At 42.5% G+C, this 19714-nt stretch overlaps 1 protein-coding gene across 2 annotated transcripts in view; it reads right to left on the bottom strand.

Annotated features, from left to right (window-relative positions):
- The window catches only part of GALNT1 (polypeptide N-acetylgalactosaminyltransferase 1), a 182603-nt gene extending 163215 nt beyond the window's left edge, over nucleotides 1-19388 (bottom strand). For both annotated transcript variants that reach the window (XM_067569940.1, XM_067569942.1), the window contains exon 1: nucleotides 18850-19388. The gene's annotated coding sequence lies outside the window, so the exon portion shown is untranslated. The remainder of the gene's footprint in view (nucleotides 1-18849) is intronic.
- Nucleotides 19389-19714: the final 326 nt, after the last annotated feature.

Raw genomic sequence — 19714 nt, 5'->3', positions numbered from 1 at the left:
TTAAAAAAAAAAAAAAACTCTCTTACTCAGACGTCCAAAGGCTGTGCTCGCATATTTCAAGTGGTGGTGTATTTCTACATCAATGTCTGCCTCTCTCTTTCCTCCCTTGGGTACCCCATTCAACGCTTGCTTAGCAAGTCTCCCATCTTTCATATGGTTTGCATGTTCCAACCACCCGAGCCTTCCCTCCTGGATGGTATTTTCTAGTATGTCCTGCTCTATCAGCTTAATCTCAAAATTTGTTATTTTCTCTTTCCATTAAATGTGTAAATATCTTTCTCAGCCACCTGTGATGGGCATCTGACAACCTTTTTCGTCAGCAACCATCATCGGTGAAGTTTCTGCTCTGTACAGTAGCTCCAAAAGTGGGGTTTGCTTTTACTAACCTTACATGAATATTGAAGCCACCCTCATATATCACCACACTCCTCAGATAGAAGAACTCTACCTGTTTGATTTCTTTTCCATCAATGTATACCTCTGTATCAGTTGTCCAGTTTCCTACCTTTATAATCTTGGTCTTCTCTGCATTTATTTTTCAACCCATTTTTGCTGCTTCCCATTCTACCTCTGATATAAGGGCAATCACTCCATTCCATGTCATACTTAGTAAAGCAATGCTGTCGGCAAAGTCAAGACCATGTAACTTATCTGCGCTAACCCACTTTGCCTCATCCATGATGCCTTTTGTTGCCTGCTTCATCCTCCAGTGTCTTGATAATGCAAAGAGGACTGGTGATAACATTCACATCCTTGTGTAACTGCACTCACAATATTGAGCCCCAGGCCACTGTCCAGACTTGCTACACACTACTTCTGGCAGACAAACTCGTTATGTTGATCAGCTTGTTTGGCATCCCATAACTTCTAGCAATAGTCCACAGGGTCTCTCTCAAATGCTTTCTCAAAGTCAGTAAAGTTGATAAGATAGGGTTTTCCCAAGCGTAGTTTTGATGATTTCTCAAAGAGTGACTATCTGTTCACAACATGATCTACCTGGATGGAACACAGCCTGTTCTTCTCATAATATTTCATCCACAGCCTTCTTCATTCCATTCAGCATAAGGTAGCCAATGCTTTGCCTGTATTGTTAGCAGTACAATACCTCTTCAGTTTGTAAGTTCCTGAGTAAAGCCAACCTTTTTTTGGCAATGCTACAATACCATCTTTCAAATTTTGTGGCATTGTTCTTTCACCCACGTTTAGTTATAGTTTTGTTAGCTGTTCAGTCAGAATGTGGTCTCCCACCTTTAGCACAACTATTTGAATTCCATCAACCCCAGTAGCTTCCCCTAGATTGAGGCTTTGGTGGCTGCTTTAATTTCATCAAGTGTTATTGGTCCCTCTTCTGTTTCTACATTAGCATTGAATCCTGACACCTAAATCTGTAGCAGGAGTAGGCACATGAAACATATGTACTTTGTATAGTACAGGACAGCTGGCACAGGAAGATTACATGGGAAATGAAAAAAGCCATCTGAACATACTTGACATCAATGAGACGAGATGGGCAAGGAGTGGCAAAATGGTATCTGATGGTGCTATATTCTTGTACTCATGAGGAGGAAAGCATGAAAGGAGTGTAGGAATTATACTGATTACATCAGCATAGACCCTGTTGACATGGGAGCCAGTGAACAACAGAACAACCACCATGAGGCTGCAACCAAGATATGTGAAGCATACAATAACCCAAACATATACACTACCACATGTCAAGGAAAAGTGAAAGGGATACTTGCTGCACCTGTTTGTAGACTGTGTTGGATAACATGCCTAACCATGACATCAAGTGGATGATTGGCAATTTCAACGCACAAATCAGCAACAACTCTACTGGATAGAAAGGAGTCATGGGAACAGCAGCACGAAGCAACCAAACTAATAATGGCAAACAGCTCTTGAATCTCTGTGATACAAAACACCCTAAGGTAGGGGGCAGTCTCCTCCAGCACAAGAGAATTCACAAGCTCACATGCAGATCACCACATAATCCAACTGTCAACCAGACAAACCAGGTGTGTATGTATATAAGAGAGTGGGCATCTTTTCCAAGTGATGGTCACAGTCAGCAGAAGAACAGATGCTGGCTTAGATCATTACCTCTTAGTGGTCATGTTACAACTTAAACTCAAAAAGATTCTGAAGACAGACAAAAAGTATTATAGCAGTAGAGAAGTTCAAGGACAAAAACACAGATTAGATTGCATTTAGCAACTGTTCCAATGTTTTACAGTACCAGCCTGATGAAGTCTGGAAGACAGATGGTCAAACTAGAAGAAGATGGTAATCAAAATAGCAGAGAATGTAGTGGGTGAAAGGACACCTGGATTACATATGGAACATGGGTACTGATTGACCAGCAGAAAGTACTGAAGGCAAAAAAGGACTAGTGCAAAAAAAAAAAAAAAGGCAGAAGTCTTAGAGGTGAATACAGGATACAGAAAAAAGGACAAAGAAATAAAGAAGAGGTGCAGGCAAGACAGAAATGCCTGGGCTCAGGTGAAGGCCACAGAAACGAAAACAGCAGCATAGAGGGAGTCTTCAAAGCAACTCTACAGAGCAGTGAAACACCTTTCAGGAAGAACCATCACAGGTGATGCTCCTCAGTGACTTTCATGGATAGATATTGAAAACGCATGAAGTACAAGCAAGACCATGGAAAGAACATTTCCATTCCACGTCCAGAGCCGACAATCATGTGCAGGGTCAAAAAAAATGCCAGTGCTTTGAGGCAAGGAATTTATTATGTTTGTTTTGGGCCCAACTTATTTGTGGCCTTTAAGCACTAATGTAAAGTAAGTGTCAAATTACAAAGCAAAAACTGTAAAAAGAACGTTAAGACTGGAGGTTGCTCACCAAATAGGCAGCTACTCAGTACTTTGTTTTACCTTTGTTGTTCAATGTGTAACCCCACTACTCACTATTTATTTCCTCAAAGACGTTTCTACGGTACTCATCACTACAATACCCAAGTACTTTACAAAGAATGAATTATTTTTTTATAAAATAAGGTCAGGTGCTATTATGAACCCCATTTTACAGATCAGGAACTGAGATACAGAGACATGAAAGTCAGAAGTCGCCACTATTTTAGTGCTCAATTTGAGATGCCTGGAACTTGATTTTGCAGAACACCTAGCATTATAGCACTTCATATGTTCAAAGCCCGGATTCCACTGACTTCAGACGCTTCTGTAATTGATCAACAATACTGAAAATAAGATCTCAGCTTCTCAAGTTGAACACCCAGAAAACAAGGAACATACAGTTAGCGACCACTTGTGAAAGTTTTATTTTAACTGACTTTGTCCATCATCACAGAGGATGTAGAGGCAAGGTTAGAATCCATCCTCCAGGGCAGTTTATTGCTGCCTTAACCATGAAACCATCCCCTGCCTCATTCACATACTTTCCAACTTCTGCAACAAATGAGGCAGAGGTCCCACATACAACAGTCTCCTTGACTCTCTGGACTTCAGTCAGGGATCTTCTTCTCCATACTGCTGGGGAGCCAACTGCAAGAACACTGGCTGCACAGGAGAGGTGATCAGTGCCACAACGGCCAGGAGCAGCTGGAAGGAAAGTCTCATCTCAGCCCCTGCTTCTCTCAGCCAGACCATGCTCAGTTCAGGAAATCTTCAGAGAACTTCTAGGACAAATTCTAACAAATCTCTAATGGGTATGTGTAATCTGATTTTTCAAGAGACTTGTCACTTGGCCAAATTTGAGTGTTTTTCCACACAGGAATAGCAAAAGGTTCAAACAAAAGCAATCTCCCTGACAAATTTCAAGCCCTTGCTCCAAAGCATAAAGGTACCAGAACTTCTCAACAAAAAGGTTGTTAGAAAACTATATTTTCCAAAATTATGGGCATATTTTCCCTAATCTTATTCTCAGAAATTGTGAACCATTTTTGCTCAAATGTTCCAAAAAATTAAGCTGAGGAGAACATGCAATCTGAAAAATTTCAGTCCAAATTGTTGAAGTTCAGCAAAGTTATAAGCAACTCAAAAAACAGGGTCTTATAATAAGACATGTTGGGCAACTTTAACTTCATGTGACACTACCATCTCCATCTAACAATAATAAATTAAATGAGCATTTGGTACACATTAGACCAGTCTCTTCAGTAAACCACACTCTTGATACTTACAGACAGCGTTTCCTAGAAACTAACACTCCAGTTAGGAAACAAAGTTAGAGATCGAACAAAACCTACCTTCAAGCATGTAAATAATTTTAGGAACACTATCACAAATATATTGTAAATAAGTTATTTTCATTAACATTTGTGATGCTTAAAACCGGAAGTTTAAAAAAAATTGTTTCAACAGCACTCAAAATCAAACGAAAGTATTTCCCCAATAGAGAAGACATGATTCTTGCCCAGAAGACCTGACAGACTAATTTAAAACACAATTCAATGAGAGAGCTAAATAAGGCAGTGCTGAAGACAAAGGTGGAAAGCAATCAATAGGACTGCACAGAAACTCAGGGGATGCCAGAACTACAGCATGCTAATAACAATTTATTTACTTACTTAATGAAAAGATGACAACCTACCCAATAAGTTTCCTAGAAGCATCACAAAGTACCAAGTCTTTAGGAGGAATTTCAGAGGTGAGAAGGTGGGAGTTTGTACCTTACCAATAGGGTTGTTGTAATTTCCTCTCAAGTAAAAAGGACACTTTTCATGTAAAGCTCAGTTTTTATTCAAAGAAACACATTGTGTGTTTCATTTCACAAGCACCTTTATTACTCAAGCATAAGTAGGCACTGTTCTAAACGATAAACCTACAAAAATTCCAGCATACTAACCATTTAGGCCTACCACTCCTTTGTGTCTGCCTTTAGAGACAGATACTTTTTTCAAATACATACCTTGAATTTCTTGCCATTACCTGAACTATCATACTCCAAATACTGCAATCCTAGCTCTTCTCCCCTTTCATGTTCTCCAAACACCCCTTTCCCAGGTTATTTCCCCCCCCCAGGGCAAGCAACTGTGGATATCTGATGTACCCGTTGGTTGCTAGGAGAGGATAGTTGGTAAAGGGCTGTTTGCAAAAGAACAAAATACAGGGGTGTTGGAAACTAGCATCCTCGGGGGCAGAGTAAAGATCGTAGTGCAGTCTATGATGGTAAAGTGCATGCCCACGAGTGAAGGAATACAAGATGCGTACTGTCCAGCAGCTTAACTTTTCATTTCCTTGCTTTTGTGGATTTACATCACATGTATTGTGTGAAGTTATACTGATTGCTTCCAAACCAACTGTGTATATTTCTTAAGGTTTTTGTTTTTTTGTTGTTTTTTTTAAATACTTATTTGGTGGGCAGCAAGTGTGTGTGAAGAGAGAAAGGGGTGAAATTGTCTGGGGTAGAAGAGCGGTTGCTGATGGAGAATATTTTATCTTCCAGCACCTGCGCATGAATTTAGAATAAAATCTAACAAGGACCAGCTCCTGACAAGTTATGTGCATTCACCCCAATCAATCAGCCTAGTACACCCAATGCATAATTTTTTAGTGATTATGGAAATAATAACTAAAAATGACATTAAATCCAACTATTAAAAAACCTGTTAATCATTGCACTACAACTACTAGATACATCTCTTCTACCAATATTTGTGTAGAGACATGGTGGGTGAGGTAATATCTTTTATTGGACCAACTTCTGTTGGTCAGAGAGACAAGCTTTTGAGCTACACAGAGTTCTTCTTCAGGTATGGGAAAGATACTTCAAGTGTCACAGCTAAATACAAGGTGGAACAGTCTGTTTAGCATACGTAGTTAGCACATATTCTAAGGCAGCACTCCTCAAACTGAGGGTACTGACCCAAAAGGGAGTCACAAGACTACAAAAAATGTTGCTGAGGGGACCTGGAGGAGGAGGTACAGCAGCCACTGCTCTCCAGGCACCTAGTTCTGAAGGCAGTGCCTCCACAAGCAGCAGCAGAGAAGTAAGGGTGGCAATATCATACCATGCCACCCTTACTTCTGCGCAACTGCTGGTTGTGGTGCTGCCTTAAGAGCTGGACGGACAGACAGGAGCCACTGCTGTCTGCCACAGAACTAAGAGTGGCAATATCATATCATATGTATCACGAATAATGATTATACGCTTCATTTAGTGCCCCTATGAGTATGGATAGTAATTTGCTATCACTTTGCGTGGGGGGCGGAGGAGTAGTCACCGCCTGAAACATTTTCAAAGGGGAGCCCAGCAAAAAAAGTTTGAGAACCACTGCTCTAAGGGACCAAAATTGCTAAAGAAAAATTTCAGTCAGAACCCAAATTCAAAAACTTCCGAGGAAAAACAAGTGTTATATAGAAAATTCAAGACAAAAACGTGTGTGAAATTTTACCATTGGTCACCTACATTTACATGGGGGACGGGGGGAGGAATAATTTCTATCCTATTATAAGGCCATTTTAGAACACAACCTTAATTATGAAGGTGCTACCAAATGCTTCCACAATAGCAACACTATAAATCCATTTTCCTCTGTATGCATGCTTTTGGCCATTAGAGTCATTTCTCATGTTTGACCAAGTAGCTTGCAGTAAAGTCTCTAGTTTCTAGCACCCAACCTCTGTCCCCGTTGCCATCCCAAACAGTTCATAGCTGCATACAATCCACTCCTCAGCTACCCCTGACAGTTGATTCCACCCACTAGTCATACCACTCTGGTTTCTATTAATCAATGATTCTACTGATTCCTCGTAGAACTAAGAGCTAAAACTTTATTCCCTAACTGATAGAATAAGAACCTTGATATCACTTTATTTTTAGGTTCAGAAAAGTTAACATTTGTATTCAGTTTGGTGATTAGTGTGTCCAGCACAAAAAGTTTCAAATACATATCATGTTTACATAATACTTCTGAGAGACACGAAAGTTAATAAAATGAAAAAAAAAAAATAAGCCAACTCAACAGATTGGTTAAATTTCTGGGAAAAACAGTATTTTCACACTCCTTTTCAGAAATCATTTCAGACAGCCGAAGGGGCAACTTAGGGTATGTCTACATTGCACACTGAAGTCGATTTACTTTAAATCGACTTTTACCTGCCAAATTTTAGAATTCACAGGAGCGTGATCACAGCACACTCCATGAGCTGGGCTCTTGTGTAGCCACACGCCATGCTTGGGTCGACATTCAAAGTAGTGCACCATGGGTAGCTATCCCACAGTGCAACTAGCCACAGAGTTTTTTGGGAAGCTTGTCAGCCTCCCGTGATGCAATGTGCCCCTTCCTCTCCCTTCTTGTCCCAAACACACTGCAAATGCTTTTTCGCACCATTTTTCTATACCACGTGCACACCGTTGCCAGAGAAACATGGAACCCACTCAGCTCCGCACTATCATTGTGAGCATCAAAAATAACTCACGGCTTATCCTGAAGTATTTATAAAGGCGAGACAGGAGCCGCAGCACAAAAAATAGCGATGTAAACTGAGGCCGCCCTGCTACAAGCCATAGAGTGGGACAATTCCCATTTGCTGCAGGCTGTCACGCATCATCTTCAGTCCGTAGAGCACCAATTCTGGTCCTGAGAAACAAGCACAGATTGGTGGGACTGCATCGTTATGAAGGTGTGGGATGATGTGCAGTGGCTGCAGAACTTTTGTATGCAAAAGACCACTTTCTTTGAACTTTGTGCAGAGCTGTCCCCAGCCCTGAAACGCGTGAATACTCACTTGAGATCAGTTCTGACAGTGGAGAAGCGAGTGGCCATCGCTCAGTGGAAACTGGCAACCCCAGACTGCTATCAGTCAAGTGGGAATCAATTCAGAGTCGGTAAATCCACCTTTGGAGCTGCTGTGATGCAAGTGTGCAGGGCCATCAGTAGGCTTCTGCTAAGAAGAGTAGTGACTTTGGGAAATGTGCAGGACATAGTGGACGGGTTTGCCACAATGCGGTTCCCAAACTGGGGGGGGGGAGGGAGGAGCCAATAGATGGCACGCATATCCCTATCCTAGCACCTCACCACTTTGCCACAGAGTACATAAATCAGAAGGAATACTTCTCAATGGTGTTGCAGGCCCTTGTGGATCACAGGGGATGTTTCACTGACATCAATGTGGGGGTGGTCTGGAAAGGTGCATGGCGCCTGCATCTTTAGGAACTCAGGTCTGTTCAATAAGATGCAGGCAGGCACTTTCTTCCCTGACCAAAAAATAAACACTAGGAATGTGGAAATGCCAGTAGTGATCCTGGAGGATCCTGACTACCCCTCGCTCCCTTGGCTAATGAAGCCCTACACCGGGCACCCAGACAGCGAGGAGGAGCATTTCAACAACAGGCTCAGCAAATGCAGAATGAGGGTGAAATGTGCATTTGGCCGTTTAAAAGCCAGATAGAGATGTCTGCTTACTAGGCTTGACATGAGTGAAAAGAACATCTCATCAGTTATATCTGATTGCTATGTGCTCCATAATTTGTGTGAAACGAAGGGAGAAAATTCCCCCAGGGTTGGGCCATGGAGGCTGATGGGCTACCTGCAAATTTTGAGCAGCCAGATTCCAGCGCTATGCTCAGAGCCAACCATGGAGCGTTCGGCTTCAGGAAGCCTTGAGAAACCAGTTTTGCAATGAACTCCAGTGATATATGTCTGTGCCTTTATTTCTCATCCCCCACCCTCGCTCCAGCAGCACCCTCTCCATCTCTCCCCACCCAAACCATGAATAAAAGACATGTTTTTAATGCTACAAAGTTTTATTTGTGGCCTGTTTTAATGGGGGGGGAGAGGGGGAAGGAGGATAACTTAATGTTAAGTGCCACTGTGCAAGCAACTGTGGTTGCGTGCAGTTCTTAATGGGGCCGTCGCCTTCTTCTGCTCGCCTCCACCACTGTGGAGTGCAGCACGTACTGCACCCTGCTCAGTCTCCTCCTAGACCACTTGGGGGTTGGGGCTGATGATAAAGTGGTAGGCGGCAGAGCATTTTGGAGGGGCTGCAGAGGGAGTCTGTCCTACCACTGCTCTTCCTGGAGCTCTTCCAAACATCTTAGCATGTCGGACTGATCGCTCATAATACACATAATCTCCTGTTGCGTATCACGCTCCTGCACACATCTTCTGTGTTCCATGTCCATGTCTAGTTTTTCAGACCAGGACATCCTCCAGGCTCTGAGCTCTGTGTCAGCAGCTGCGGAGGCGTTCATTAGTTTGCTGAACATGCCATCCTGCATTTTTCTTTTTGTGCTTCCTAATCTGGGAAAGTCTTTTAGCTAGAGTTCAGCAAGGGGGGGCCGAAGACCGAGATGCCTACTGTAAGAAAAGCATAAAGTTGCTATTGTTAGCTGACCCAAAGTAGTAAAGGAAATGTTACAAACTAAAAAGTAGTCCCCTTCTTGTTCGCAAGGCTAAGCCAGACCCACATTCCATTCCATCTCAGAATGGTTGGACTGGCATTACAGACATGGCAAGCAAGGGGCCCTTACATCTGTTATAGAGAGGCTTCATTAGCACGAAAATCCACAGTCCACACTTAAGCAAGGAGAGGGATCACCAGGCTCCCCCATAACATGCCAAGGACTGGTTTGAGAGGAGGTGGGCAGAGCAGAATAGAGGACACTGCGGATGAATTGTAGCGGAAGAAAACATAGAGCAACCAGCGTCACGACCCATAACGCCCACTGCAACAGTACTAGGACAAGGAATAGTCTTGGGGAGGTGCCCAGGGACCCCGTCTACAGCAGAGGAATAAAATAGAGTGACTGTATTGGGTCAGGTATTTTAAACTTGTGCCATTTTTCTTAGGTGACCATGTGGGATATCAGTCTCCTGAGGGTAATGCAGGCAGAAAGGGAAGATTTGCTGCAAGCATTGGGGTACAGGCCTGGCCCTTATGTTGCTATGCTGTGTTCCACGATGATGCCTGCTTATTTAGTAGCAGAGTGGAGGGGGAAAGTATCCTACTGTAGCGGAAGAAATAAGGCTGCCCTCTCCAGAAACCTTCTGCAAAGGCTAACAGATTACCTACATCAAAGTTTCCTTGAGATATCCAGAGAGGGTTCTTGGAGCATATCTCTGCACATAAATAGTCTGTTCCGGTAGTAACCCTCCACTGAAGTTTGCCACCACCCAGTAAGACCCTCCCCTCAAAAATACAAACTCCTTTTAAGAAGCTGGACTGGGGACATAACCGCAAAAAAAAAAAAAAAAAAAAAAAAAAAAAATTTGCCACACACACTCAAAAGATGTGCCTTCCCCTGCATCTCGATCAGTCCCGCTGTTTTGCGTGTGCCTAGACTGCTTTGGGGTAACAAACAGGTCCTGGCTCTCAGGGAGAACGTATACCCCTCTCCCCTGCACCTTGCTCTCCTCATCCTCCACATTCGTCCTGGACTGGGACTCTTCAGAGGTATCAATGCTGCGTGGTGGCACAGTGGTGGGGTCACCGCCAAGAATTGCGTGCAGCTTCTCATAAAAGTGGCATGTTTTGGGTGAGGAGCCAGAACAGCTGTTAGCTTCCCTAGTTTTCTGGTAAGTCTGCCTCAACTCTTTGATCTTAATGCAGCACTGCTGCGCGTCCCTGTTGTGCCCCTTCTCCAACATGCCATGAGATATCTTCTTGTATATATCTAAATTCCTTTTTCTGGCTCAGAGCTGAGCCAGAACAGACTCTTTGCCCCACAGACCGATGAGGTCCAAGATCTCTGGTCGACTCCAAGACTCAAAGCTCTCTCCACACTGTCTAAACCGGAAATGGAAATTCAAAATTTCTCAGGGTTTGAGGGGAGGAACTCTTTCCTGTTTACATGGCCACGTTACAGCAAAGCGTGAATGTCCAGAGTAGTCCAACAGGGCATTATGGGATAATTTCCGGAGGCCAATGGCATTGATTTATGTTGCACTCTGCCTACAATGACACAGATTCGACCCATGGAATTCGAATTCAGCGCTATGCCACTTGCAGAGGTGGTTTTATTAGTTCGACTTTTACCATGTTTTAAATCGACGGAACTTATGTGCCAGTAGAGATGCATACTTTAGGGGGGTCAATGTAAGCAGCGTTACGTCAACCTCCATTGCCAGTGTAGACCAGGCCTTAGAAGCTTGGAGATTGTAGTGGGAGAAGCAGACAAACAGGGACAGCCTCCAAATGTGGCATCACTGGAAATAGATTGAGGGAGAACACAACAGGAAGACTAGATTCAAAAGTAGGGACTGACAGATTTATGTAGGATTTTAGAGATGACAAGAATATTGAACATCCATGGAGAAGGTGATCAAAAAGGATGGTCTTGTTAAAGGACTGACACTAAGTAACTGGGTTCAGTTCCAAGGGTCTACAACAGACTTCGTATGGCTTCAGACAAGTTGCTCAAATTATATTTTCTTTCTGTAAAATGAGGATAATATGGCTGTATCTCATAGGGGTGTTGAATGTGAAGCATTCATATATTGCAGTGTTGAGCGCCAAATAATTCAATAGAAAAAAAGGTCAGATCCAAGAACTTTTCTGTAAGAAACACCTGCAAGATCTGAATTCTATTGTGATACATGAGGCCAGAGAAAGAAATTCAAAGGTGACTGCACAGGTTATGGATCTGAGTCACAACGGTATTAAGTTTCCACAATCTCAATGGCTCTTGTTACGCACTACTAATCTATGATGAAGAAACTAATTCGTCATAGGACTTCACCGATCTCAATTTCTCTCACATGAGAAATTATGACCACAGGAACTAAGCAACCCTGACACAGATGTGATCCTAGTAAGTTTCACTCTGATTCTTCTTATGGGGAAAATTCTATTTGTATGAACAATGGGTAATTAACCGGTCTACAGTATGCAATTTCATTAAAAAATCCCAAGTGATTCTACTACCTGTGCAAGTGAACCAGAGTTAGCACCAGTAGAAGGTCTTGTGACTACAACAGCTTCCTACATTTTTATTACTAGTAACTGAATCTGTTAAAATCTCAGAACCACCTAAAAAGCATGATTAATGCTTTGAGATAAACAAGATCCACCTGTTGGATTCTTGTCTACTTTAGAGATCCATAAATAAATAAAGAAACATACTAACACCTGTTCAGCTAAATCAATGGTAGCAGAGTCATTATTTCTTGTTTCACAATATTTCCTGAAGCAAACAAGGCCACAAAATGTTCTGTTCATATCAATATGACATATTGATGGGAGAGAAAATGCTTCCTTTTCCTCAGTTTACAAAAAGAATGCCCATAGCAGCTGCAATTGCTGCTGATCCTGCTCTTAGAGCTTCTACGGAAGCTCAGCAAGAGAAGCAGCATGAAACAGACTATTCCAACTTGCACTGCTGGGTAAGAACAACATCCACCCATTGGAAGTTTAAAAAGGGCAGAGCAAGGGTGAAGATTAAAGCATTTCAAACCCTACTGATCGTCTAATGAGATAAACACTAACCATTAAATCACTAGTCCGTTCAATACTTTTAAAGGATTTTTAAAAAGTCAGCCTGCCACAGCATATGTACTTGTTAATCTACTGGTGTGCTTTCTTCTGGTTAACACTATCCTTAACTAATTATGCCAAGGTACTGTAATAAGAGTCAAACTCATCCACTGTATGGAGGCCCTTGTGTTACATAAAATAGTGGGATGAATTAAAGATCGTACTTGATTTCCTGCATAAGTGTTTTAAGTTGCAGCCTGAGAGCCACTAATAGTTTCTCAGTTTATTTTTTCTTCCTGTATCACACTCAAACTCTGTGGTAGTTACCTTTCCAGTTGCAAAAGAACTTTCTGGAGCTGAACAAAGCTCCTTTCAAGGGACATCGTCAATTTAGAGATCACTTCCCTAAGATTCTTTTTACCCTGTAAATGCATCCTGATGTATTTCAATTTTTACTACCATACAATGAAAAAGCCTCTGGGCACTCTTAATCTTGCAAAAAAAAATAAAAAAAACAAACAAACAAACAACCAAGACAGACCCATCAGTTACTCCAAGATCTCTCTGCAGGAATCCTACACCACTGCTACCCAGCTAATTAAGGGCAAAGGAAGAGAGATGAACCTCTCACCACAATCTGAAAATTAAACTCTGGCTAACCCAGAGCAAAGTGGGAAGTAAGTTCCAAAGGCATGGTCTCAGGTAGATGCTCTGAGAATAGCCCCATCTCTCTTCCACGAGCAGCTCAGGTGCCTCCACTGACCACAACTTCACCAGAATGTCACAGGGAGCAAGGTGGCCTCAGTTCGGTAGATCGAGACTATTTAGGGTTGTGTCAAGAACAAACATCTTACAGTCAACCCAAGATTATTGTAATTGAAAGATTAAAGTTCACTATTTTACAACAGTTTTTTTTATTATCTGCCTTCCTATGTCCCCTGTACAGTCAGTCATTTTCCACTATTTGTGTTCGCCTATAGCCACAGAACAGAGAAAAAAAGTATAAGAACTGGAAAATGTGATTGTACTGCCACAAAAACCGAGAGAAAAATCAAAGTTCAGGTATGAACCTGAAACGTTTTATTTATTTTGGCTGATTTCAAGTTGACAGCATCTTTTAAAATCAACCACAAGAAGCACTAAATCAGTAACTCACTTTTCCAGGTCCTCCAACCCAAGGGATCAGGAATTAAAACTTCCTTTATGGAAGTATAAACTGTTCTTGGTCACCTACATAGTCCAGGGTTTCAGAATATAAACAATTCCCGCTTTAGTGGATTAGAGTCAGACCTTAATTTGAATGTATTTAAAATTCCTGAAGGAGTTCAGAGTTATTACAGGAATATATAGAAGTGTAAAGTATTCATGCAATTTTGAAAGTCAATGCTTTCTATTGTAGTTGTAAGTAGATGTCCCTTAAGAATCATTGTACTCTACTGTTTAAACCCATATATTTAAATAATCAAAAAGAGTAATGGAAATGTTAACCAGCTCTTTAATACATTAACTCAAAGTGTAGCAATTCCTCTGATTTCATGATGGGCCTATTCCACATAATGGACTAAATTTAATCAAAGATTATAAAAGGAAAAAAGGCTTCAGGGGAATTGGAAGGATGTATCAAATGCCTTTATGATGTACAGGTCACATGGTTAAAGCATGTCTTATTTTGGAGAATTACATTTAGAAAGTTTCCATCAAGTTCAATACAACTACTTGTTTGATTACAGAACTGCAGAAATGGATTTCACAAAAGTATTGTTTTATTTCTGGATAAGAAACAGGAAGCTAAGACATGAATAAATGGACAAATTTAAATATGGCAAAAGGTTAATAATACTGGACAGATACACACACTGAACAGTTCCAGAGGGGTAGCACTCTGAGCAGTGTTTAATACATGTATTAAGAGTAGGCCTCAACTGGAGTATTGTGTACTGAAATGTGGTGCCCAGAATTGGGCAACAAAAACGATTAATGGTCTAGAAAACATGACTTATGAGGGAAGATTGAAAAAACTGAGTTTGTTTTATCTGGAGAAGAGAAAACTGTGGGAGGACATGATAACAGTTTTCAAGTACATAAAGGGTTGTTACAAGAAGGAGGAAGAAAAATTGTTCTATTTAACCTCTGAGGATAGGACAAGAAGCAATGGGGTTAAATTGCTGCAAGGGCAGTTTAGGTTGGGCATTAGGAAAAAAGTCCTGTCAAGGTTGTTAAGCACTAGAATAAATTACCTATGGAGGTTGTGGAATCTCAGTCATTGGAGATTTTTAAAAACATGTTAGACAAATTAATTACTTTTAGCAGATAGAATGAACACATTTGACATTTGTTATTCATACGGAGGATGGGAGAGTTTAAATTATAAGAATTTAGAATTGTAAAATGGCAATAGTATTTTAATATTGTCAGTTGAAATAGTCACTTAACCCAAGATTATGGCAACATTATAATATTAATGCCATTACAAACTTTTATGGTACTGTCCAGGATGGTCTAGATAAGACTTAGTACTGCCTTGAGTGCAGCGACTGGACCAGACAAACTCTTGAGGTCCCTTCCACTCCTACAATTCTGTGATTTATAATTCTGAAGAAGGGGTGAGGAGTGATGTAACAAAGTCCATAGATGACAAAATTATGTAGGTTAATTAAGGTCAAAGATGACTGTAAGCAAATTCAAAGAGACCTAACCAATTTAGGTGAACAGGCAACACAATGGCAGATGAAGTTCAATGTTGATAAATGCAAAGTAATAAGAGAAAAAAACTAATTACTAATGCAATCCTCAGAATTCTAAATTAACTATCAACCCAGGAAAAGAACATGAGCATCTCTGGACAGCTCAAGGAAGACCTCTGCGCAATGCAAAATTACTCAAAAAAAGGTAAATAAGGTATTGGGATGCACCAGAAATGTGACAAGAGTAAATAAATTATTATAACATCATTATATAAATAATGGCTCAATCATCCAGATTATTGCATGCACCAGCAAAAAGGATATTGCAGATAAAAGGGGTCAAAAAAGGCATGGAAAAACTCATATGAAGAGATTAGAAATATTGGAATTGTTTACCTGAGAAAGGAGACTAAAAAGGGACATATTTCAGTACACATTTAAGAGTGGTTTAGACAAAGCTACGGCATATTCAGTAAAAATGAAAGGCAGCAAATTCATGTCTCATAAAAAGACTGCTTTTTCACACTATGTGGAATTACAGCTTAGAACTCATTGCCACATGTCCTTGATGCCAAAACAGAGCAAGATTCAAAGAGGAGACTGGACATTTATGTGCACAACAAGAATATGCAGAGTTAATAGTTACTGTGAAAAATTTTGAAAGGGATATAAAAGCTCTCTTTCTTTACCATTTAAGCCAATCTCTTACTACTCTAGCAGAATGAGATGCTCACTGGAGCATATTATCCCACATCTGCTTACTGTGAGGTTTCTTACACTCTCCTATAAGACATCTTGAGCAGGCTGCTGTCACAGACAGCATGCTGGATTAGATCAACTATGGAAATACTCCAGTATGGAAATGTCTATGTTCCCAATCATTATGACAAGTTTAAACCCAATGTGAATTAAAACAGAACTGTTAAAAAAAATTAAGATGATGTAAGTATCATCAGTCCGTGAAATCTAGTAGCACTAATAGACTAAAATGTACTAAAAACTTTAAAGTAAAACTGATAAATCAGGGCATTGGAGAGTCTGAATTGCAAGTTATCAGCAACACATATAGGAATCCTGAGAATTTTTCCAAAACGGAATAACTTCAGCTAATGAAGTGAAGTGCCATTCATTAAAGTATTACTTCCATCCTTAAAATTTGGTTTTGATACATCTTAAACTTTCTGAATTTTAATGCATTAGTAAATACATTGAAATTGCTAGCTCCTTACACTTTCCTAAAATCCTGAAAGATATTCAGAGACCTTACTGAATTAAGAGACTTCATTCCACAAATTAAGAATGAATGTGCAATTGTTAAGTAATTACTTTTAGCAGATAGAAGTGAACACATTTGACATTTGCTAGTAATAAGAAGGATGGAAGAGTTTAAGTGATGAGAATTCAGAATTTTAAAGTGGCAATAGTATTTTTATATTGTCAGTTAAAACAGTCACTTAACCCAAGATTATGGTAACATTGTAGCATTAATGCCATTACAAACTTCTATGGCACTAGAAAAGAGACACACTAAAATTAATACTTTTGAAGGAGTTCAGAAAGACAGATTTCAATTTTAACTTTTAGGCCAAACCCTACCCAGTGTACTCACACAAAATTCCTACTAAATTCAGAAAGGAGTTTGTGAGATTACGGCAATCAGCAATATGTAAAGGTGGACCTTGTAGTTCAATGTAGAAATGCATTGACAACGCAGCCTGGAGAAGACTGCAGTGTTGATGTCTATATGTATTGGTTCTGTGAACTGACAACTTCAGTCTGCTGTTAATTCAATACCTTTCACCAGCACTAACGTCACTAAAACAAATTTAGTATACAAAATCACTTATTTTGACTGATAAAAACTTTAATTCCTCAATGTTTAGTGTAATTAAAATAAGAAGTGATCTAAGATTTATTAGATGTGCCCTTGTGAAAACACACCTTTTAATCTTATTTTCCCTAAGGAAATCAACAACAATTGGAGGTTCCTAAACGGGAAATAATTTTAACATGCAGGCTTACACATACATGGGCTCTTGCATACTAGCCTTGCAAAAAGAAAGGATAGTATCAAAGATAAATAGCCTTCACTGACAAGACAGCAGCATCCTGTTCTGCCAGCACAACAGTTTGGCACACAAGATTCATGCAGAAGTACCACCACCTTCTGGCTAAATACTTTCAAAAATGAGTTTCTCCCATGATACCTTTCAACAAATCCAATTTGAGATGAAAGACATTTTTAAAAGTGCGTATGTAAAACAAATGCACCATCTCAAAACTGAATCATCCAATGCCTGTCATACGGTACACATGGAAGTTCCATGACAGTTTACATAAAGACACTTATGAGATGAACAGTACACTTCAGAGAAGTAATCCACCATTCTGAAAACAGTGCTCAATAAAATTCCAAGAGTTCTCTAGCTCCTGTATTCCAAAAATCTTAGCTCAGAAGTGATGCCCTTGCTGTGCTGAATAAGCAAGGATACCATTCACATCACCCCGTTAACTGTGCACCCACAATCTTACTAACACCACTGATTCTAGAAATGTTTGTCTGCTGACCTGTGTTCAGATTTTGTAAAAAAGGTAGCAAAACTGATAAATATATATTGAAATCTTATACAGTCTTACCAAAACCATTTACTAAAATGCACAATGCAGCAACTAAAAGAAGAACCTGAATAAAATTCCAAACCTCAGAAAATGATGAAGCTGGCAGTGGGAAGTGAAATGCTTCCTCTAGTATAAACAAGCTTTTGCAATAAAAATGGATTTTCTGGTATCCTAAGTCAGAAATATAAGGGCTGCCACTGCTTTTGCAAAGGATCCCTAGTGAGGAGTAATAGTATATAAAACACATAGCTGGTTACATAGTTTTGGTTTGCACAGCTGTTGGCTGCTGTTCATTTACAATGCATGTAGTACCAACACAATTTATACAGAGAGTAGAAGATTCTGGTTCACTTTTTTCATTGTCACAAAAATTATTTTCCAAAGTGACTGCTGCACAGAAAGACGGACTTTATTTGGTCTCTGGCCGCCAGAAGTACAGCAGTAACAGGTTCTGGATGCTGCAGCAATGAGATATAGTGACCTAAAATATATGGCCATGTTTAATTATAAGTCTTCTGGGAAAAGAAACGTCTCTCTTAAAATACTAGTCCACTGTTAAAATAAGCAGTGGAGTCACATGCAAACTAACTTGCTTTCACAGCAACTGCCAGAAACAAAAGCCTTAGGGGTTTTTTTTAATCCTCTTCAGCTTTGTAAATTAAAAGGAAATAAAACAAACCCGCCCCAAATTCCGCTGGATAAAAGAGAGGCTGAGATATTAGTCACACCTCAGGTAATCACCATTAACCGATCAAACTTCATGTGACAGCGGTGCAAAGGGGAAGAGCAGGGGGATGCAGCTGTTACTCTCCTGACCCCAGACACAGAACAAGTTCCGTGCTCGTAGCAGCAGCAAGCCGGCCCCCCCCGTGCCCTGAACCCCCCCGGTGCCCGTCTCACACGAGCACTCCGACAAGCCCCAAGCGAGGAGCGAGCGGGTTATTGATCCCCACTGGGACCGAGAGGCACCGCGGAGCGGAGCTGCTCGTCCAGCGGTGGCGAGCAGCGGTTGTTTAGGCGATGACGAGGGGAACCAACAAGGACCAGCTTCTTCTTTTCACTTCCTCGAGTCACGGCGGGTGAGCGCCCGAGACAGCGGCCCCCGCTCGGCCCCGCGGGGAAGCCGCCTGCGTCCTCCCCAAAGCCTCACTCACCTCCACGCTCCGTCCCTGCGCGATGGCCCCGGCACGCCCGGCCGCGCAGCTCAGCTCCGCGCCGGGGGGCTCTCACCAGCAGCCACCCGCAAAGCGCCGAGCCCCCCCCGGCCCCGGGTAGCCGCCGAGGGGGAGAGGAGCAGCCACCGCTCGGGTCACAGCGCAGAGTCCGGGCGGCCCGGCCGGAGGGGGGCGGGCACCAGGGGCGAGGCGAGGCGAGATCAGCCGGGGGGATCCTCCGGTGCCCGGCGAGGGGGGGGGGCGGGGGGGTGGCTCCGTCCCTCTCGCAAAGTTCAGGCGCGGCTGGTGCCGGGGCCGCCTCCCGGCTCGCGGCGGTGGCTGCGGAGACCTCGACTCCTCCCCTCGCTGCCACCAGCGGCAGCTCCCGCCTGACTGGCCAGCCGCGAAGGGGAACCGCGCCGCCGCCGCCGCCCCGGCCCCCTCCTTCCGCGGCCGCCGGGAGCCCCGCTCCGGGCGCAGCGCGAGGCGGTTTCACTGCCTGGCGGGACCGGGACCGGGACCCCGCCGCCGCCTCCTCCTCCGGCCGCTGCTCCTGGGCGCCGCGTCTCCGCCCGCCGCTGCCTCCGGAGCCCGCTTCAGCGCCGCGTCTCCATGGCCGGCCGGCGGGGGCGGCGGCTTCCTCGAGGGGGCGGTAATAACGGCTCCGGCGCGCGAACGCTTCCCCTTCGCCTCTCTCGCTGGGGGGGAGGGGGTGGAGTCCGCGCGAGTCTCTTGCGCCCCCACCCCGGGCCCTGCCCGCCGTCCCGGCCCAGGCTCCTCCCTTCCACCCGTCCGGCTCCGCCCACAGGTAACCCGGATGTCCAGGGTAGCCATGTGGTGCGGCGCGCTCCTAGGTGGGGGAGGG

The sequence above is a fragment of the Emydura macquarii genome, unplaced genomic scaffold, assembly GCF_026122565.2.
Source record: "Emydura macquarii macquarii isolate MOO-44397 ecotype Brisbane River unplaced genomic scaffold, CSIRO-AGI_Emac_v2 contig_2975, whole genome shotgun sequence".
Classification (NCBI taxonomy): Eukaryota; Metazoa; Chordata; order Testudines; family Chelidae; genus Emydura; species Emydura macquarii.
This window is presented reverse-complemented; position numbering and strand designations above follow the sequence as displayed.